The sequence below is a fragment of the Drosophila teissieri genome, chromosome 3L (assembly GCF_016746235.2).
Source record: "Drosophila teissieri strain GT53w chromosome 3L, Prin_Dtei_1.1, whole genome shotgun sequence".
NCBI classification, from domain to species: Eukaryota; Metazoa; Arthropoda; class Insecta; order Diptera; family Drosophilidae; genus Drosophila; species Drosophila teissieri.
The window spans coordinates 15510985-15534283 of NC_053031.1; the positions used below are offsets into that span (position 1 = coordinate 15510985).

At 38.6% G+C, this 23299-nt stretch overlaps 1 protein-coding gene across 3 annotated transcripts in view; it reads right to left on the reverse strand.

Moving 5' to 3' along the window:
- Positions 1 to 23299, reverse strand: part of LOC122616498 (protein phosphatase 1 regulatory subunit 16A) — a 42472-nt gene that overhangs the window by 8836 nt on the left and 10337 nt on the right. For 2 of the 3 annotated variants that reach the window (XM_043791969.1, XM_043791971.1), the window contains exon 3: positions 5523 to 5569. The gene's annotated coding sequence lies outside the window, so the exon portion shown is untranslated. Of the gene's footprint in view, positions 1 to 5522; positions 5570 to 16390; positions 17347 to 23299 lie in introns of those variants that run through there. The other variant, XM_043791970.1, reaches the window with a different exon arrangement.

Here is a 23299-nt window from a genome sequence, read left to right on the forward strand (position 1 = left end):
TTGAATGCTACAGTAGTAGTTTTAAGCAAGTCTTTAGTAATACTTATGTACATGTATATAATAATAATAAAATTAAATACATATTTTTTTAACAATTTATGCATATACCTTTAAAACTGGCAATTCGGCTTATAATTTGTGTTACCAATAAATGGACTTTAAGAGCCTCAGTTCCACTTGAAAGAAATACTTCCTTTGAATGGGAAACCCATTTACAAAAATTAATTAATCCTGTGCATTCAGAACTGGAACAGGTATTACCTTCCTCTCACTTTCGCATAATTATTTTTCGTTCTTTTTCTCATCAATAAAAATGTGCAATTAAAAATTTATTCAGCGCCACGCGTTGCTCATTATTTTCTCGTATGGTTTATGGCCATCGAAGCGTTCGAGTTCCGCTTAATTAGCAGCCACTGTAAGCGGGCAGAGGAGCTCACCCAGCGGGGGGTGGGCAAAAGGGTGGATAGTGGGTGGATGGGGGTGGGAGGTGGCTACTGGAGAGGGTGCCGGGTCGCACTGTACTTGTGGCGGCTCTCGAGTGTCGGCTGCTCTCGCATGTGTGCTCGAGGGCAGCGAATTATGTGCTTGCACTGAGTGCAAGTGCATTAGCACCCGCCAAGAGGGTTGGTGGTTGGAGGGCTGCCCAAGAGGGGATGGTGGTTGGGTGGGGGCGCCCAAGAGGGGTGGCAATGCCGGGCAGATGGAACTGCCGATTAGGCGAGGGAACAGGATGTTTGCCTTAACTGCTGCCCAAGTGCTTCCTAGCGAGGCCATTGCAATGTCTGCCACTGAATGGGCCCAGTACGACTCGTTTTGGCCTGGCCAAAAAGTGTGCCTCGCAAAACACACAGACTCACTAGCCAAACACGGCAGGGCAATGAAAGTTCTATATAGTTACTGGTTCTGCTGCTGCTGTGCCCTTCGTTGGGGATGTAATAATTTCGGGCAATCCATGTTCGGCTGTATTGCGAACTGCAATATATCAGCAGCACTTACAGAACATCATTAGCAAAGGTTCCTCCAAAAACTTATGCTAATAAAATTCCTAGGAAAATACACTTCTCAACAAAACACTTTGAACTTAAAGCAACGAAGGAGTAGTCCTTAAAAATGTAATATTATCATTAATTTGTGAAATAAAAACATAACTCAAACTGTTTTATTAGGCCTTTAAGGACATTAAGTTTTATGTGGCATTAAGAATGTTCCTTCCCAGTTACCTTGAAAAGAGATGCCCACGTGGCTCTTAAGATGATGGTAATCATGTTCTTTTGGCAAAATCAGCCAAGCATCAGATCCTATTTAAGTTTGGGTCGCCACAAATCCATTTGACAAATGCGTTTATATACGAATTGAAATGGCACAGATGGAAACGATTTGAGAATTCCCAGTATTTAAATTTTTGGAAGGATCATCAACATTTCATTTCAGCACTCAATTCACATACTGCTCATAATCAAAAATTCCAGGAATTTTTCCAGCACTCTTACCACGAATGAAAAGGGTATAGGCTGATTCCGTGCTGTGCTTCTTAACAATCGTGTTGGTTTTTGCTATTGGCAGTGGCACTGGCACTGGCACTGGCATGTAGCTTCTGTTGCTGTTGTGTTTGGCCCAAAAATGAAAATCAAATAAAGCGATTGCACGTGAGGCGAGAGTCTCGGGTCTCGAGTCTCCAGTCAGGTCGAGTTTTGGCCGAGATGGGCTGCGCTCGGAATACGTCCATGGGGCGAACAGTTTGGCGTTTGGGGCTGAGCCTCCGACTGAGCAGAGACTGGGAAAATGCGAATTGGGTTTCCAACTTTGTTGTTTCCGCTTTGTTGACTCCGCCCGGCCGGTTCGACGCCCAGTTTGGCCAAGAGTGGAAGAGACGTGGCTCATGCAAATTAAATTTCAGTGCTGATTTGTCTGCAGTGCCTGCTGCGTCTGGCGAACGGGGTCACAGGTGTATTTTGTGCCAGTTAAAGTTCCCTTCGCTTCGCTTCGTTTTGTTCTCTTTTTGTGTGTCGTACTGGCGCAGGTCCCAAGGACCAAGGAGCCATGGACTTCCAGTGACTGGGCCAAAATGGACAGGCATGTCAACTTGGGGTCTAACCACCCAAAAGACCAAAAAGCTGAGCAGCTTACCATAAGCGACAGAAAAATAATGCTTACGAGCAAAAACACAAAATAATGAGTGTGCTTCGCATGAGATTTCAACGAGTTGAAATGAATTGCTCTCAGCGAATGGGATTCCTTGGCAACCAAATGTTTGCCAGAGTTGCCGAGTTGCTGCCTTCTGAATTTAGCTACATAATATTGTCACTAAAAGCACTCTCGTAGGTTTTGTGGTGGATCCGACGAATTCCAACTTAGTTTTAACCTCATTCAGGCAATGTGCCTGCAGCTGGAAGGAATTGTGAAATGAATGTTCAGCCAAATGTTCAGCTTCTGCAGCTGAGCACGCAGATGTGTAGAATTCCGCAGCTTTTTCATCATTTAAACTTCTGTTTATTTACATTTTGCTTAATACTTTTCAGAGCACCTGCCAGCTTACCAAACAGAAACTATGCTTGATATTAAATGAATGTTTAGTTGCTCTAATTCGTTAGAAAATATTTAATGCAATACCTACACCGCAGATAGTTCAAAAAGAGATAATGTAATACATTCACCATAGAATGTAGTACATTTTGTTAGGGAAGTTCCTAATCGTATTCTAAACTGTTACCCACAACGCAAAAATGGCTTTTCGAATGCAACTTCCTGTTAGTAATTTCGAGCTGAATATGCATAAGCAGTGAGTAAATATATTAAAACTGCCGGACGAACTTCCCCCAACCCTTAAACTTTCCTTCTACATTACACCGCCCTCCAATTTTCCCAGTAACACACACACTCCTTCAGAGGAAAAGCGTCCACAACTGATTATCATGGTGTGCTGTATATCGCATTTGCTCCTGCAGTGATGTGTTCATTTCATTCGTAGTGTCCAACGTCCCATTTCTGGGCCATATCGTAGCCCTCATAAACTGAGAGAAACACCTCAAAAATAACACAAGTGTTCCTGAACTACATGAAAGATCTCGATTCATCACAAACTTGGATTCTTAAATCTTTGAAGTACTAAAAAAAACAGAATTGTTTATTGGATTATATTTCTTTTGTACATAAAGCGATTTAAAGGTATATTAATGTTCAAGAAATGTTTTTTACTTAGCTTATAAGCTGGTTTTTTTATGTCTGCCACCTCCGATAAAAACACATTTACTGCAAGTGTAGAAGAACCTGCAAAGTTTTAGTCAGAAAGCGTACTGAAAGCTTTTTCAACCATATCTGCGATTTCCCCGTGGCATTCGCATAAATTAATTTTTCCTCGAATTTTCCGTGAAAAGTTGCGAATTTCCCCCAGTGCAATTCGTTGTGTGGCTGGCAGTCAACTGGCCAACAGGCCACCCGGCCAACTGGCGTACACAATTTAACAGAAGCCTTGGTCATCTCTCAAAATTTAGCACGTCGTCGTGTTAAGACCCACCACGCCCCCACCAGCCCGCCCCGCGTCCCGTCCGCTCTGTACTCAATCAAGTTTACTGATGACACATGTACATATATATATATACAGCGAAGGACCCCAACGAATTCCGCCCACTGTCAGCATGACGTGGCATGTCCTTGCTCTGATCCCACTTCCTCTTTTTGGACCCCAAACTCTTCTCTTCCCTTCTCTCATTTCATTTCATTCATTTCATTTTTGTTTAAGCGTCGCCAGCCATTATTTCTGTAATTTTTCTTCACCAGCTTAACGATGTGTCGGTTGGTCTTTTTTATTTTTACTTTTATTTTTTTGATCTTATAAATACCGGGTACTTGTGGGAGTTGAATGATATGTGGTATTGTTCAAAACAAATAAACAAACAACTCGTTGATAGCTAAATCTATAAGCACAGTTCGTGAAAGATTGCGGATTAAACTTATTATTGTCACGCCAAGTTCTAGGTTCGGAAAATCGATTGAGTACAAATAACAGAGGTAATACCAAAATTATAGTACGATGTGCAGTCTTTTCTAATAACAGCGCATTATAGATTGTATTTATAATAGCAGATTATATCTTTGTTTACATGATTCGGAACCAATAAGCGATTCTTATAAAGTATTTTTGTATTTATAAAAGGAATGATTTTTTTTGAGTGCCATATAGATAGTTCAAACGTCGAGAAAGTTAACTTTTTCGCGAATTAATGCTCCAATTTGCTGTTTAAAACCCATTTTGTGCACCTGCCTCGCACTTCCTTCTCCCCCTTTTGACCTTTTTTGTTGTTTATCGAAGCTGTCATTGCGGTCTTGATGACCTTAAAGCGCCCACCTACAGTTCAATTGTTTGCGTATCGAATTAATTATTACCTTTCGCCCCCTATCATTTACCGCGCAGATGCCATCTCGCTTGCTCCAGTTGCCGCCCCCTCCCCCCCCCCCCCCCCTCCTTTTACCGCTTGTCGCCCGGTCCGTTCATTTATTTATATTTACGCCCGCGGCTTATTTTCATTTCGCTGACCCACTGCCGATGCCCCGCCCACTTTTCCGCATTCAGCCGCCCTTTGCCCATTTGGCACGTGTCTTTGTTGTTAAATTGCTCTTTGCGTTCCGGGTGTTGTTTTGGCCGCGGTTCGCGTTGTTGTCAGTGTAGTTGTACACGCAAAAAACATAATTCACATTTTTAAAAGTCAGCATAATAGACCTATCAAACAAAAAACACTGAACACTTTGAAACTGAATATTAATTATCAAATGGGGAAATCTGTTTAGAAACTGCTACCATTCAAATACTATTATGACCCACTTTTATATAAAGAACACTAAAAACACCTTCCCGTTTCAAAGCTTAAATTGAACAGATAAAATATTTAAGCATTCTTCTTTGTTTGCATTGATTGCTCTTCGTTTTTATTAGTGTAGTTTAAGGTGTTGTTGGAGTCCTTTGTTCATATTCTTGTTGGTATATTGCGTTGTGCTTGTGCGTGGTTGCATTTATTTATGCGAGCGCAAAGAGGAAAATTGTGTCGGCGCTTTTCTCGTTTTTCCCGGCTAGCCTTTTTTTCTACTTTGCAGGTGAAATATTTTTAATTAAAAAATCTTTTATTTAAGCGAGTGTCAAGCGCTCACGTCGCTATCAACACCTCGTCCCCTCGTCACAACGTTAGCCCCTTTTCACTTAATTTTTTTAGCATATGCGCAAACAAATTTCTTGTTAGCCAACTCTTTTGACTCTTTTACCCACCGGGCGTTGGCTTGCTGGCTATTAACAACATTAGTCACTTATTTAATATTCGTGGCCAAATTGAATAGTCAAAAACTCGGTAATTGGGGACAAAGTTTAAGGAATTTTAAATGCACAAGCGGATGGGTATGCAATTTGTTCATAACAACTAAATGGGGTCAGAGTCTTCTTCTTTATAGACGGTAAATATTATAAATGAAGCAAAAGAAAAATGTTTATGTTTCATAGAAAAAGACATGATTTTAAATATTTTAATTCTTGTTACCTTTACTTATTCAGTTTTGTCCCTTTGCTAATTTGCTGTTAAGATACCTAAAATAAAAAGAAAAATATAATTAATAGATAGTTTCAATCATTATTGGTATAATTTTTGTTGTCTTTTATATATTTTGGATAAGCAAGTGGTCAGCAATTTCGAAAACTTTTCAACAGGGCCTTTTGTGTATCTGAAGTATCTCAAATAAATGCAGAACTTTGAACACGACTTTCCCATTCACGAAACTATTCTTCAAAGCCCTGACAATCCATCATTCAATGTTAGCCATTATGACTGCTTTCGTTCAATATGGTAAGCGCACTTAATTGCATTCCCTTTACAGCCCATCATCTTTTATTTCCCATATCTGCGTGCATATTATCCTATTTTTTTTTAATGTTGGAGCCTTAATGCAGTTTGTATGTTGTTCTTAAAAACCACAAGCAAAAGTTGCAAAATCCCTTTGAGGGAGAGTACACGTCCCTTACGGCGAATACACTGCAGAAAATGTAGTATTCAAGATTGTTGTAAGTTTACTTTTCTTGATGCGGGACACACACACTTAATATTCATAATGAATTATTATATATAAAGATTTAAGTTTGATATAAATTCCAAAAGGGTAATTGGCGGAATTTATTAGGATGCAATATATTCATAATTGAAAATTAAACTTGATCTTTAGTAAAATAAGACTTTATGATCACCGATATTCGAAATATTTTCCACTGTAAAGGAGCCGAAAAGTTGTTATCGTCCGTTGCCTGTATTGTGGCTGCCACTTTCGATGCCTTCGCATGCCACCTCCCATATATCTATGCGTCCCAGATTTCAAACAAGGTTAGCATAGACGTGCACACAGTCACAGCACATGGCCAAAAGTTTTTCCATTTCCCATTTCCCCCCATTTGCTGTTACCGTTTCGCTACCCACCACCCACTTCCCACTTCCCGCTTTCCACTGCCCCCCAATTTCTCTTTTTCGGTCATTTGCAATGTGTACGCCATTTTGTAGGGCCCCGCTAGTCAACCTCCCAACCCCGGAAAATATACAACCCCCAGCGATATAGTATTCCCTTTACAGGGGGGCTCCCAAGTGCGGAAAGGTGAGTTGGAGGCTTTGGCGAAACGGTGTCAAACGGATATGCATGTTGATTTAATTTGCACCTTCGTTTAAACTCGTCCCTCCCAAATAGAGGAAAAACCATTGTCACCCCCCTCTGCGTTCGGAACGTAAATTATTTTTGCACCCTGCTCGTAAATTAGACCTACATAGGACCGCTTCGACACCGTTCTAGTTCTATATATACTCCTATAATGTGTTTCTGTGCTGGTCCTCGGCCCGTCCTGTGTGCGAAAATCAACGCCGGCTAATTGCGCGATTTTTATCATCCCAATATAAACGGGGTCGCAACACCTTGGGGGGAATAAATTATGGCAAAAAATTGCACACAATGCCGCCTGGGATTATAATGCAATCGGTTTTTCTTTCACAAGCTGCGGTCATTTAAAATTTACAAGAGGACTAATCAAAGAGTTACTTTTGCTTGGTGAATGTGCATAAAAAGAATGTTAAAATAGAGTAGAAAAACTTTAATGAAGAGTAAGCAAAGAGCTCACCATATATTTTGCATTCATTTAAGCTTTGTGCATTTCTTAAAAGTGGTCGCACTCATTGACCACAGTATTACGTTGAACTCTTAATTATCCCATAAGCTTAAATGAACTATTAAAGGCCCGCTTAATAAGCGCATTCCTTGTCCATTACATCACGTTATTAGCCATCCTTGTGATTAATTAAACTGCGGAAGCCACAAAACGCTGCCGTCATTGAAGGGAACGGGCCAACACGGCGTATGAGTAATGAGTCCATGAATGAAATTCCTTTTTATATTTTGTGCGCGCCTGTGTGTGAGTAAGTTTATGATACGGCCGGTTGGAAGGCAGGCCGCATGGCTGTCGGGGTATGAGAGTGATTTAGTTAGTTGCGGCACGTGTCGCTGGACCGCTATTTATTTATTTAGTGGCTTAATAATTGAGCACGTGATCTTATAAATCTTATGTTCAGTTTGGCTTCCATTTGCCGCCTGCTCAATCTTCATTTGGGGCACGTAATTGGCTTTTGAGAGTACACACACCAGGGCAAATTTGTATTAAAAGCGCCTTCGTCCACTGAAAGGGTTTAATAGGAGCTTATACGGGCTTATTATGGACAGAGGCACAGAGGGACAGACAGACAGACGGACAGCCGGACTTCAGAGGAGCCGCACCAGGCGGAGGCACGTAGCTATCAGTGGGTGGGTGACTTAATTGGGTGGGTGGTCGGGTTTCTGGAAGTGGGCGTTGGATGTTGGTGCAGTAGTTTGGCCACCTGGTGGTTGGCCTGGCTTCCTGTTATGATTTCAAACTGTTGTTTGGCCCATGATGATAATGATGAAGAGCCCCTGACAATGGCAACAATTGAAGGCTTAGACCGGAGCTAACAGGATCACAAAGTGAGAAAGAGAACAGCTATAAAGTTTGCCAGGGTAAACCCCTGGGGATTAAATTAAAAATCCACATCAAGGTTTAACATTTGGACTTTCACAGCAATCTCTTCATTCTTCAAGAAAAGGTGCACGTTGAATTAAACAAAGCGAAAACTCACTATTTAACCGTCTTTAATTCAGCACTTCAACATCTAAAGCTTACAGATAACTTGAATTTCGATTTAATTCAGTTTCTCTTTACATATTTGCTGATAAAACTTATCTTTGAATTATGTTTAACAGTCCTTTCAGGAACAAGCGAAAATTTGGTAAATCATCCATGCATATTATTTCCACTCAGCATGTCGTAATTTAATAAATTCGAGCCTTATTTTAGCATAAATTATTCAAATTTCCCTGCTATTTGTGTAACTGTCAATTGTAGTGAAAATTTCCTCCTCCCACATAATCTGTCGCAAAAAAAGGTAGCACGGAAAATATTTTGAACATACTTTCAAGGTCGTACGCGTTCTTGTGCCAACTGAAGGAAATAAATACAAATAATACGCTTCACCTGAAGTTTATGGCCAATTTCGCGGTTATGTGCGTTTTAATTTGAAATATATAAATTATATTGAAATATAATAACCATTAATATAGTCGTCAATTTGCTATTTAATTTGTTTACAAATATAAATTATTATTGGCCACGCAGCTTTTGTTTCTGGGATTAAAATATTTAAATTGCGAGCTATGGAGATATTTCGTCCACTAACAAATTGAAAACAGATGAAAGGCAGTGAAAATTGGCAGCAATTGGAACGAATTATTGAGTTCAGCGAGGGATTCGCACATTTTCAGAGTTGACTGCCAATATTCGGGGGAGTGAATGAGGTATGTGGTATTTGCTAGGGTGGGAATTTACTTAATGGCGGGTGGACAAAAGGTCTATTAATCACTTTATCTTAATTTACTGTGCATTTAAGTTGCTATCTATTGGCAAGCCCTTATCTCACTGTAGCACACTATCTAAAATTGATATCACCTGGCAGTTCTTTTATCTCCACTTTCAATACGTAACTTATCTAATGAAGCACAAACGCTTAACGAGTACTGTAGAAATTCTATTCGATTATCTTCTTACTTTCTATTTAGCCTAACGAGCTTTTTGTTGCCCCCTTAAAAAAGTATCTTTACTTTGTGGAGAATGTGGCATAGAGACGTAAACTTTTATGCCACAAGTGTAACATAGACACTTTTATTCTCTTACTACAGTTAGATATTTGACATATTAATTTTCAGCTTAAAACAAACCATAAAACAGACCGTAAATAGAAATAACTTAAATAAATAAAATAATATTCATTTATTGTACAATTAAGTGGGCAATAATCATAACAAATTTATAAAAAAAAGTGTGAATTTAAGTTGTGCTTTTTAAACGTAGTTTACGTTTGAAATACTGTTTATTTATTACTTTATTTAACCGTTCAGTGTACATTTACGTTCGGATTAAGCACGCTTTTTTTCTACCTTCGGATTCACATTTTTTGCATGTTGGAAAACGAAAAAACTGTGAAAAAAGCCCGTTGACGAGGCAAATTGCTGTAAGGATGAGCATATGGACTCCAATCTGTGGAAGATGGCAGAAAAAGTGATAAAGAGGGAAATCTGAGTGGGGCACCGTGTGTGTGCTTCCTTCGGAGCTTCTTTCTGCCTTTCTGCCACATTTTGCCATCCAATACGGCTGCCCATGCAGACAAGTCTTCTGCCATTTTCGGTTCTACTGCTTTTCCTACCCATTTTGTTTGACATTTCCGTCTGCATCTATCGCTCAGACTTCCCAGTTGATGTAATTTTCGTACCAAAAATTGCATTCCTTTGAACTGGAAAATTCACCTCGAAAGGAATGTGGGCTGCACATGGCATTTGCCGATATGCAAAAATTTGATGTGCGAAATGCAAGGTGTTTACGATGCATACACACAATACCTTTGTAATAAAATAACATATTTTATAAAAAAAAAAAACAACAAAAAATGTATCCAAACACTTGTTACTCACGTCACTCAAACATTTGGTATCTCAAATAAGTATAATAAAACGAATATATTGACAAAACTATTGCATATGCATACTAATATGCATACTAACAACTAAAACTTGGAGAAGATTTGTTAACGCACATATAAATGAATTCATTTCATATTTAGGGATGTTTTTTTTTGGTGCCTGAATACTTTTAAATATGTTCGGCATCCGAATCCTGGTACTTCTTTCATTTCAACTTCCGTCGGCCGCACAATGCACTGAAATAACAGTAAGTAACGAATTTGCAACAGGATGTGTGAAAGACCGCAAACACACACGTAAAACCAACACCCACACCGATAAATATGTACACACATACAAACAAACACCCAAAGGCAGCCATATGCATGTGGGTTCATTGTGTAAGCGTGCCAAACAGAGAGGGGCAGAGAAAGTGAGAGGGGGATACAAGAATTGTGGGACGAAGCCATGTGTGGATGGGTCTATAAAAACTGCAAGGATGCAGTAATAAAATGTCGGCACTATAACGCTTGAGCAGCAACAAAAACCAGGAGAACCAAATCAGGAAACACATGGCACACTACACCTTCAAGCCAGAAAACACCCAGTACACCAGTCGGACACTTTTAATAGGCTATCTGACGTTTTTTAATAGCTTAATCAACACTGCTTAGAAGGTAAAACTAGATCATTTGAGTGCGGCTTGTAGCTGAGAAATAAAATATAATCAACTTAAATTGCACAACGCAAATCCTGATACACAATTAAAAAAATTAAATAAAATGTATACAAATTGTATTATTATTAGCTTTATAAAAATCCCGAAAACTAGAATATTTACTTTTCAGGAATATTGAATTGTTTTATAGTTAACTTTGTTTGGTCAAATGCAGTTGTGATAGTAAAATATTATCACAAAGAATGCTTCTTTTATTTTTCACATCACGAACCGGGAATATTTTTGTATTTAGTATGGGTTTGATTTTCAGAGTTAGAGTTAAGAGTCCTCAGTGAAATTTTTCTTTAAAGAACGCATCTTCATGTTTTATATATCATGCATCATAAAACACATAGATTTTTTAATTTCTGTATTCATCCACTCTAATCAGTTTATGTGCAAACAGATCAGACTATGAGAGTTCCTCTGGAACATCATACCCGTTTGCTGGCTGATCAAAGGGCGTACAAATCACGGACCACAAAAAAACCCGCAGAGACGATAACGTCGCTTTAAAAGCGCTGAGGGCGACCACTGACAGGGTTGCCACCCTCGGCGGGGGAAGTCCAGCATATGCAGGACCCGATTGTTTTTATTGCCGCTTCTGGTGCCGGCGCCTTGGCCAAAAGCGGGTCGGCTTGGGGTCGTTACGTTGACAACCTTCCGACCTTCCTGGCGCCTCGCCCGCCCCCTCGCTTCTCCCTTCCGCCGCCGCACCGGGCAACAACAATTGCGTGAGAGAGTACGAGTGTAGTTTGACCCACATTGGGGGGCGTGCCGCCGCCCACGATTGTCCTTAGCCGCCTTAGCATGCCGCCAGGCTTTATATTGAAATTGCGAAATATTTTTTCCAACGGCTTCCTTTTTCAATATGTCAAGCCATCAAACCCACTTATTTGTGGGCTATACCCTCTGGGGGAATGGGAGGTTTGAGATTTACAACGGGCAAAGGGACAGATAGTATATCAAGGAAATTGCACTTTTATTACATTTATTTATAATTTTTATACTGACGCAAGTAGTGCAGAAACGTAGGTGGAAAATCAGATAACTTGAATAATTTATTTGAGAGCAGAAATCAGAAATACAGAAGCTCATGCTTTTTAAATTGATCCATTTACGTTAAAACTTAGTAAGACATTAAAATCAGCTGCCAAATTAAATTATAAATATTTTAATTTTTTAAAATGTTTGTGTTATAATAAATAATGATTATGTTAAGACCGAGCGACTTCTATGCACAACGACAATAATTTCAGCTGGCAAAAGGAAAAGCAAGAAAGTCCTTTAAAATCGCCTTAACCAAATAACCAATTTAAAACATTATTAAGCCTGTCAAAAGGATTGGTCCGTCCTTATTTGCACTTCGCCCACTTGGCACTCTCAAAGTACATGCAATATTCAACCAGATTCACGATTCACCTTCAAAGTGCACAGTCCACTTCGGTCAATGGAATGCTTTCACATTTTTCCCATATTGGTTTCTTTCGCATTCATTTCGTGCCATTCCCTGCCGCACAGAACAGACAGAAGTCCACACCACCTTCCTGAGTTTCACATTTTACACTCATCCACAGATAATTCGAACATGAACAGGGATATAAATATATGAATTTATATGTTTGCAGGAGCGTGGGAATTTTGAGCACACATTTTTCGACTCCTAGCATCGGGGTTTAAGTGGCCTTAAGTGGATTAATTTAAATCGTTTGTTTCGTGTTGTTGCCGCTGCTCGTTTGGCGTCAAATTGTGCGATGCGTTTGCGGTTTCTTTGGACGTCGTTTTGATAAATGGATTTTCCATTCGGCGAACTTCACCCACATTTTTCCCGCCACCCAAGGCCTCTGGTCGCAATTTTGTATAGCCCGCTTTTGTGGGTACGGCATCCATTAAGCCAATGTCTCTCTACTCGCTTGCCATTTTTACACACGAATGAATTTTGAAATCATTTTCATTTTTTTCGCTTTTTTCATTTTTGGCCCTCTGTTCGTTGCATAACCCCGAGTCGTAAATATTCCCCCTCAAAGTTGGGTGAAAGACCTGCCAATTGGCAGCTAGGGATTGGCTTTATTGATCATCTCCTGAGAGATATCTCGGGAATGGGCTGTCAATTTAATGCCGTGCCCCTAAGTCTCCATGAAAGTAAAGATGGCCACAACAATGGCCTGGCTTAACTTTAATAACCCAGACAGTGGAAACATTACCACTTAAGTGGCTTGGCTCACAGCCAACGGCAATCAGATATCAAATTTTAGAAGGCTCTTGTGCCTGTTTTTATTCCAATCGGTGCTTTATATGCTATGAATCTTTAAGCAGGCATGACTTTATGATATGCTACATTGGAATGCAGCTTATATTTATTCAAAAATTTTAAGGGACATGTGTTTATAACTTGTCATAACTTTAGTAGCTCACCATTTTTATTAAGATGCTGATGACATCAAAATCACAGCATATAAGAAAAAACTTATTCAAACGCATATAAATTCACAAGCAGTGAACTGTTAGCAGATTTCCCGAAGTAATGCGAAAAAGAAAAGATCGAGCACTCAGCTTAAACATTAAACCCCACAATGTTGGCCTCCCGAAACTTTAACACAAGAACTCTTACCACTTGCCTTTCTTCAAACAAAGGGAAGTTCCTTGAAGCGTGCTCTTATTTTTTCTGTCCCTTGAGATCTGAGTTTATCTGCATAAATTTCGGCAAGGCAATTGGGGCACGCTTCTAATTAGCCAAAGCTAACAACAAATGAGTGATGAACGAAAATCTGTATGAAAACAAAAATATGCAAAAAATAAAATCTCCTTTGAATAAATTCCAAAAGCAGGCTATAGCGCTTACAATTAGCATAATACCATTTTATGCGAATGCAGAGTGAAGTGCAGGCAAAGGAAAATATGTAAATCTCATTTCCAGCCCTCGACCTCACGGCTGGAAAAACCTTTAAAACTAGTGAAAAGCACTTAAAGCCTTTGCATAACGACCAGGCCAAAATTGACGCAAAAGGCCGAAAAAGGCCACAAATTGGCAACAGATTAGCCCCGAAAACAGTTGCCCATTTTGTGGTGGCAACAAAATTGCAAACAATTGCAACAAAACATCCACCTGCCCCCGCTTTTCGTTTCACCCAAACCAAAAATAAAAATGTCGCTCAGAATTTTGCCAGCTAGCGGAAAACGGAAACGGCTGGAAGCTGCTGCCAAAGCGAGGCAGCTCTCGTTTCCGCTTGGCCAGCAGTCCAAGCTGAAATACAGTCCATCTTCTATGGCTCTAACTAGTGGTAGAAGTTTGTGAAAAAATCAGATCTCAAAAAAATTTAGCATTTTTCGAGAAATGCTTTTTTAAAGATTTTTTTTAATTATTTTATTTCTATAAAGTATTTGAAATAATTGCGTTTTAATTCGAGCTTTAAACAGAAATAAATAAACACATATTCCGTTTAAATAAGTCTTGTTAACTTTTTAAACTTCATATTTTGAGCATAAAGTTTGAGCTTTTGATTCCACTGTTGAGTTTTTCCGAAAACACGTCAAACCAGCAAATTACGACCACAAAAAAATTTAGCATTTTTCGAGAAATGTTTTTTTTAAGATTTTTTTTAATTATTTTATTTCTATAAAGTATTTGAAATAATTGCGTTTTAATTCGAGCTTTAAACAGAAATAAATAAACACATATTCCGTTTAAATAAGTTTTGTTAACTTTTTAAACTTCATATTTTGAGCATAAAGTTTGAGCTTTTGATTCCACTGTTGAGTTTTTCCGAAAACACGGCAAACCAGCAAATTACGACCGCAATTGCGGAAGAGCAGTTAAACGGCAAAAGAGTGGAAAAGCCAAGTGGAACAGAGCAGCAAATCTATTGCCCAGTTTGATAACAATCTTTTAAAGCCGAAAATGAATTTCACCTTTGAGCGATTCTGCCGTAATCAATAAGTGGGCTGCCATAAATTATGGGAGCTGTCAGCACAAATTGCGGGCGTAAATAAAAAGCGAAAGGAAAACCCAAGGAAAGCCAACAGAAACTCACTTACTCAATGATCCAAGGAAATGAATGATTCCATCTAATCCCACACACACACGATATATATCTATATTTGGATAAATCTTGTAAGAGCGGAAGCCAATTGAAAAAGTTATTCCTGCTGCTTGTTATTGTTTTTCCTATTTTTCTTTTTTGGGCGTCGAGTTTTTGGGGTATGACAAAAGTCGAAATCTACCGCCCTACACGTATCGTGAAAATCCAATCGGTTTCGAATATACATATAACGATAATACAGACAAAAAGTACAATGTTTACATTTTTATACATACTAATCACCAATTAAAGAAGTATTTAATTTGTTATTTTTTAGCAAAATGCATTATGTTCTGCACTTTGCAGGGTATTTCAACATTCCCCAATTGACCGCACTCCACTATTCCCAACTGTTTCCTCCTACATTTTTGGCAACTGAACTTTCATGGAGGCCAATTTGGTGTCTAAGGACAAGTTGTTATTGGCACTCGATTTTTGTATGGTTTGGCTTTTATTCCGAAAGTTTTCCCCCATGAAATTAAAGTATTTAAAGTTCTGTTTTCGTTGCGGTGAAGCTTTGAAATTGGAATAAGACTTGGTGAAATTTCTGGTTTGGGCAATAAATAAGTATTTTAATTAAAAGTTTTAAACTGAAATTGGTAGCAATCGACCTTGGCTACTTCATGAATTTCAAGCAGCAATAACAGAAATGTCCTAATTAATTAGTCAACTAAATTGGCGATTTCTGTTAGCTATTCAAATTGTATATATTATATATTGTTGTTTGTTGATATAATTGAATTGAATTATATGTTTGAATACAGATTATACACATGACATTTTTGGATTTATTAACCTTAATTTTGTCAATTTTTTTAAATAGGTTAACGTGATACCAATAAGCAATTTAATTTGTCATTTCAAAATGAATGGGTGGGTACATTTTATTTTTTTCGGAAAATCTATATCATTTATTTAAAATTTCAACTCATTTCCGTGGCATCTTTATTTGTTCAGCATAAGCCCGAAATTCTTCTGCCAAAAAGCTTAAAGCTGTCAATGCCAGCAATCGTCAATTGGTCAAAATATGACCAATTATTGGCTAGAAAATGGCAGCCGAACGGGGAAAAATAAATTATTCCGAGAATTTTTTGGTGACAAATATGAAAGAATGATAAGCATGTGGAAAATGTGAAATTTGAATGCGAAATGAAACTCGTACAGAATTTATATTGGTTTTCATGTTATTTAAATTGTGTCAATTCTGCTATATTTTGTTAATTAAATTCCGTAATATCAGTCGGCTAACTTGACATTTGTAAAGTCGAATTAAATATAAATTAAAAAATAAATATAAATATGATAAAAGGTTTTCTTGCTAAAGAAATTAAGGATTGTTTCCAATATAAGAATATAAATTGGGGCATATAAGTAGCTATTTTGGGGTTCAATTTATTTAATGGCTCTAGTATCAATGTACAAATTTAATACATTTCTATTAAATCCGGCTTTAGATGAACAAACTTTGGGTAAATTGTGTCTTTTGTTATTCGGTTATTGTGAATTTAATTTTCCTGTTGTGATGGTAAGTACTAAGTACTAAGTAGTTTGCGTGCTTTACCTCCTGTTTGTTTTTTTTTGCCTTTTCGCTTGGCTTTTCGTTTCCATATTTTCACTATCACAAGATTGCAATTAATACGTTCGGGTTTATTGTTTTATGGCATTGCTAATATTTGTGTTGCATTTTCCGTACGCCAAACGCGCCGTACTGGAGCAGTGTGAATCGCAACGGAATGTAAGAGAACTCTATTGTGCTTGATTTGTTTGTTTATTTGTATTTGCTCGCCCGGCACTCACATTAAATCGAAATCGAAATCGAGAAATATGTCTCCACCTCTTGAAAATGGTCATGCAATCTATATGTCTATCTGAGGTCTTTTACCATTTCCTTATCACGTGAATGGGCAAAAAATAGTGAAGTGCCAAAGAATTACAATTTCCTTTATATTCCGTTTGATTTGCTGGTTGCCTATTCACATATTTTTCCGCTGATTTTTGCTGCTTTTACTTTTTTGTGTTTTCCCTTTATTGATATTGGTCTTTGCTATTTTTTGTATTTTCTCTTGCTTTTTATTTATTTGTATTTATTTTTCGTTGAATAATAGTTTGGGTTTATTGTTATTGTATAGCTTTGGGCTTTCTTTATTTGATTTGATACTTTTTTTATATTTCAGTTCACTTTAAGCACTTGCCATTTCTATTTTGCCATTCTTTTTGTCAAGTATTTGACGCCTTATCGCCATTGATTTCACCCAACTACGGCTGTGTGCCCAGCTGTTATCTTTTTTGCGCTTCTAGACTGGCCCGCTCATTTTCATTTACATTTCGGCTTCATATTTGCCTTGTGACACTAATGGAAAATATTAAAGTTTGCCAGGCGGCGGCACGCGGTGCGTATACGTAATAAACGGCTTCAGGCCCGTGCTGCAAACGACGTATTCCGTATCCGCACGTACTCGTAGTATTTACGGCCCTAAACTCAACTGGTTGTGAGTGCGCTGCGGAACTTTGTTGCTTGCTTCGCAGCAGCAGAACGGCGACTGCGGAGCAAAAGCCGTTCCAAACGTTTTGAAACATGGCCAACATGCCAAGCGCCAAAATGCCGCAGCGTCGTTTTGCAGTCGGCGTCGCCGCCTTCGTTCTCCCATTCGTGTGTTTGCCCGCACAGTCTAGGGCAAAACAATAACACTCCCGTAAAAGAATTTATGCAGTTGAGTTTACTAATTACTGTTGTTATAAAAGCATTATTAGTTATAGCCCTCTAATGGGTTTTATATCTAGATTTATCTAGTTTTATATATAGATTCACATTTTTAACCATTTTAAAAACTTTAAAATTACATTTAAGAAAATATTCTACGATTTAAAACCATCTTCTGTGCTATAAAAGCATGCTGCTAGCTATTATTTTGACCTGCACTGTAGTATTGGTTTTGCCAATAGGCGCAGCTTACTTTCAGGAGGAAGGGCGGAGGGGAGAGTCCTAAGGTCTGGCCATGAATGAGTGAGTGCCGTACGATAGGTGGGCGGTGAGCAATTGCACAGGAAGTGCCCAAGAGAGAGAGAAAGAGAGAGCGATTGCGATGGAGAGCCTGGCAAAGTGTGAGAGAAAGCAGGCAGGTGAGAGAAGATGGTGCTTACAGTGGTGGCGGAAAATAGTGAAGCAGGTTGCTTATTAAACGTCATCTTGTTTTCCATAAACTTATTAACAATCAATAAACTGTAATATTGTATTATTTTGTTTAAATGATTTTAAACGAAACACATTCCGTTTTCCGGGCGATTACTGTAGCCGACATGGAGCAGTTATGAAAACCAAGCTTTCTCACCATTTTTCTTTCTCTCTCGACGCGCTCTCCAGTTTTCTCTCCGTAGCGGCGCCAAAAACAGCTGCTCGTTGTTTATTTGTTTGTTTTTGCCGACGTTTGCCGCCTTTTCCTCCGCCGGAGTGTGCTGCTTTGTTGTTTGCCTTTGCCTTTGCCGCATTCGCTTCTGAATTTTCCGTCTGCCGCACTTTCCACATCTTAAGTGCCGTCGCAGTTTTCACCTAGCTTCTGGAGGTCGGAAAACGGGGGTAGAATCTGTGCCTGGTGTCGCCTCCTTTATGACAGCCGCCACATCAAGTTTTATGGCCTTCAAATTGTTTCCGAAACGTTGCGCTATTGGCAATGTCTGTCCTGGCGGCAAAGGGGAGGTGGAAAAATGCGCTACTGTGTGTTTACCCCCACCACCTCTTTCGATGGTTTTCCCGTGTTTTCCCCCAACCTCTTTTATTGCTGCTCTATCTGGTGCAGTTTATCAATTGCCGCCCACTCGACATTTGCTTAAAGATTTGCTCCATTTCACTTGTTTGCCATTTTCCGTTTCCCGTTTTTGTATCACTGATTTTGTTCCACTTTTTTGGTCTGTTCAATTGGTTTATAAATTTCCAGGCTTATGCACAAAGTACTTGATTGGAACAGTTGGTCTATACGTATTTTACGTTATATTTCAATTTGGCATTTTTAAAGTAACTAAAAGGGTAGTTCTAATTAATTGTTTTCAAAGTAAATCTGCACTTAGGCACGCGCAAAGCATTAGTTTCACAGCTACACTGCGTATACGTAATTTTTTGGTTATTTTTTCGAAGTAGTTTTTTACTTTTATTGTCACCAGTGATCAACAATATTTTTTGTATGCTAGTTTTTGCTCTCGTTGACACTAAATGTCATCAGAAATAATTCATGTTGCTCTTACAATAAACCGTTAAAAATACCAATTTGCACAACTCTACAAAATAAATTAAACAAATTTGAACCAAATTAGAACGTGCTAATAATTTGTTTAAGTTTATGTATTATGTATTCCAAACGAGCAGGCAAACAAAGTATAACAAGCCAATCAAATATGATTAATTCAAATGTTTAATGTATTTAACTCTGTTTTTTCGACCAATCAAATTATTTACTATGATATTATGGACATAATTTACGCGTTAACTGATTAGGAACCAAGTGCAAAATTGTAATACAGTAAATATGAATATTATCTAAGAAGCTAGTATTCTAGCAGATTGTGAATATTAAAAGAAAGGTTTTTGCATTATTTTGTGTTGAATCATGCGTTTTTCTCCAGCCGCGTGCTTTAAAATGTCTAGGAGTTTCCAGCCGAGCAAACTCCATAAATTAAGCCGTTTTCTCCATTTTGTCTATCCCATCTTCATTTTGCTCGGTTAGCTCCTTCTCTGCTTAGCTCGTTCATTAGGACTGGGTGAAGTTATTTTGCCACTCTTTTCCACTTCAATTTCCAACTGTCTGCCACTCGGTCTGCCCTTCTAGAGTGCCAATCTCTGCAAAGTATGCACAAGCTCAAAATAAAAGCAGAGGAAAAGGAAAAACCTTGCGAGGAAAATTCAACTTGAACCGGCTTCAGTTGCTATTTGTGCTTTTGGCATTTTCCTCTTTTCATCTTTTCATCTGCTGCTATTTCTTCTTGTTCATCTGCTGTGCATCTTTGGCCTGCATTGTTTACATTTCTCTCAACGGTTATTTATTTGCCTTTTACTTTTACGTGCGGAAACAGTGGGAAATTCGCCTGGGCTTGTATTTTTCTGTTTTCCTGTGTTTTTGTTTCTTTTTTTTGCTCTTTTGTTACTGCTGCCTTTTCGTGCGTTTTCTTCCCCTTCCCAGAATTTTCAGCTGCTTTTTGCAAATGTTTTTTATGGGGTGTTGAAAACCACTCTGTTGAACAAACTTGTAGCTGTTCTGTCTCTGCACACAGCAAAACATGAAATTTAAATTAGTTTAGAATACCCAAAAAGGGAATATTGCCTATTTTTATAGACTTAAAATTACCTTTAAATCGACAATATCCAAAACTAATTATAGCAGCCAAAGCAGCCATACAAATTTAATAGAGTTTATGATACATATTAAAACTTCAGGCGCAAAAATACAATTTTTATATTGCAGGGGAACTTAAATATTGTCATTACATAAATTCTCTCTATTTTTTACATTTGCTCAATAGTTAAATATTAGTTTCTCTTTGTGTAGCCAACTTGTTTTGCATTCTTGTATCACTATTTCCCATGGCATGCCGCCTTCTGTGTCTCCCTTTCTAGTTGTTATAAAGAAGCCTTAAAGACCTCAAAAGGGCAAGTTCCATAATTTGTATTGGCATTGTGGGGTTTCGCCCTGTTTCACCTGATACACCTTATTCACCTTTTCTAATTATTTGATTGGCGATAAGAGGGCTGGGATTGCGTAATATAAATAACAATAAATGGATGACGTTGAACGTTAATGGGCCTGGTCTGTATAAAGCATTTTAAGGGTCCCGCTTTTCCCAAATGGGATGTGCCAAAGTGCCTTGAATAGGAATGTGTTTGCTTGCTAATCTAATCAACCGTTTCATATCAGTTTGAAAAGGTGTTTCTTAAACAAACAGCTGTGGAGGATTAGTCACGAAAATGAACAACTTTAAATCGCCAAAAGCACATTAATCAAGTGGCAACATTTTTTGAATCACAAAATCGTAATCTAGACGGATTTTCCAAAGGCGTATTTGCTCATTTAATAAGAGGTAATCACACATATAATACAATTATTTACATACTGTATCAGAGAGCTGTTATCTTAATAAACTTCATCTGCTTAGCCATATTTGTTTCATTCTTACGTGGGTTCAAGTTCTAAATATCTAAAAAACTGTATAATAACTTGGTAATTAATTCGAAAAAGTCCTTACTATCTGGTACTTTCTGTCCAACTGGTGCCAAGCTGTAACGAAACTAACTTTCAAGCAAATCCCTTTAAAAGTAACTCCTATCTAAGTAAAACCAAACAAACACAGAGTGACACCAAAACTGGTTCTTCCGCACTGGAAATGGCCAAACAAACAAGAACATATGTATGTATGTACATATGTACGTATGTACATCCATCTTAAAGCCAACTCCGGATTTCTGTTCAGACAACCGCATCCAGCCGTTGCCTCCCTGCGATGCCAGGACATTCGGCAATCTCGGATTGGTAACAGTTCAGACACCACGTGCTGCCAGTGAAGGTCAGCCGTTGCGTCTCTGCCGGCGTGGGTGTGGGTGTGTGGGTGGGTGGGGCTTTCCCACCCAAAGAACCTTTCAGGCGCAACATGTCGCTTTGTTTCCACTTTGCTGCTGCTCTCCCGCAAATGTGTTTTTCCTTTTTTCTAGCTGTGGCAACATTCGTCTTCCCCTTCTTTTTCGACCACACGGAAAATAATAAAAGTCGCATTAATCGTTATAAATCGGTATAAATGATTACATTCTGGATTATTGAAAACTAATTTTTAAAAAAATTACCTAAAGTTTCAAGAAGTAATTTATGGCATATTTTATATCCAGAAATATGAATAATGTCAAACCATTTCAAAAATCCATCTTTTAAATAGTGTTCTTCTTAAAGAAAGATTTCCTTTTAAGAACTTTAAATATTATTGATCAAAGATGTTACATCTGCTCCTCTTTGTTGCAGTACCACAGCTGAGTTGGTGACTCCTATCTCGGTTTTCCCCCCCACTCCCCTTAACCTTAACCCTCCCACCCGTTTTCCTGACGCCCGTGGTCTGCCGCAACTTTGTTGTTTTCGTTGTGCGTGGTCGCTGCTGCTGGCATTACATTGTTTGCTTTTGTTTAGCGGTACAGACCGCCTCGGCCACCTCTTTTCCGCAAGCCTTTGTCTGCGACTCTTTCACTTTTCCAACGAGTGCAGCTGCAGAGGAAACTTTTCACCAAAATTACCCTCTGGGGAATGGGACCCTAGAGTCAAACAAAAAGCTCAAACAGACCTGTCGCTCTCCGCCTGGATATAAGTAATAAATAAGCTATCCAGTCACTATAAACCATAAATTCGTGTAAATATTTATTCTATAAGCCTATAGCATCGCAATCAAATGCCTGTAATAATATAAGCGGTACTTTAAAAGTATTAAAAAAGTTTACATATTCCGGAGCTGCACAGTAAAAATAGATTATTATTGGCAAGGTTATTTATGAAAATATTTTTGTATTTTAGAAATATGTTTTCAAATGTTCATAGATAGTAAAACTAAGTAATACTAATAGACTAATAGAGCCAATGTAATAAAATGAATACCTAAGCTCTTTTGGTAAGTGTATAAACTAACCGCCACGTTCCCAACCAAAACTCCACTCCGCAATTTTGACTATCTGTGTACAGCTTTTGGCCAGAAAGTTAGTTGGCAACAGTGTTGCACCGGATCCGTCGGCCGCGTTGTTGTTGACATTGTAACTATTACTGTTACCGGTGCTGCAGAGTGGAATCCACGTAGGAAAAGCTGCGGGGAAGCTGTTACATGGGAAATATTTGTACGACAGGAAATGCGCAAATATTGAAACAAGGGGCGGAAAGAGATGAATTCGCTGGTGGCTGTTTTCGTTTTAAAGAATTCGCCAAAGTTTCGTCTTCGCGGGTGGATGGGAGTTGCAGATGGGCTAGGTGGAGATAGTTGGAAAATTGTTTTGCCGACACGTGTTTCTGTGAGGGAAATGGCTTTAGTTTTAGATTGAGTTTTGCCTCTGTTTCTGCTCGGGTTTCTGTTTCTGTTCTGTTTCTCTTTCGCAGGTGCGTCAAGGTACGGTAGTTAAGTGGGTTAAAAGTTGGCTTACTCGGCTAAGCTGGTCCAATAGATGCGCCCAAAATGCAGCTGAGTATTTTAATGGCTTATGGCCCCCAAAAGGCTACTGCCCTCCCTTGACCACTAATTAATATGGAATTCAGCTGCTATCGGAGAGTTGGGTTTATTTATCGGCCAGCGGGTTCATTAAAATGGCCAGCAAAGTAAATAAACCCGGCTGAAAAATAGAACGAAAAGTTATCCAGTAGCTTTACCATGCTGGCACTGTTTTTTCTCTTCGCGTTTTTATTTGTTTTTGATTGCGTTTTGGTTTTTCTGTGGTGGCACACAAATTTTGCTTTAATTGAATTTTCTC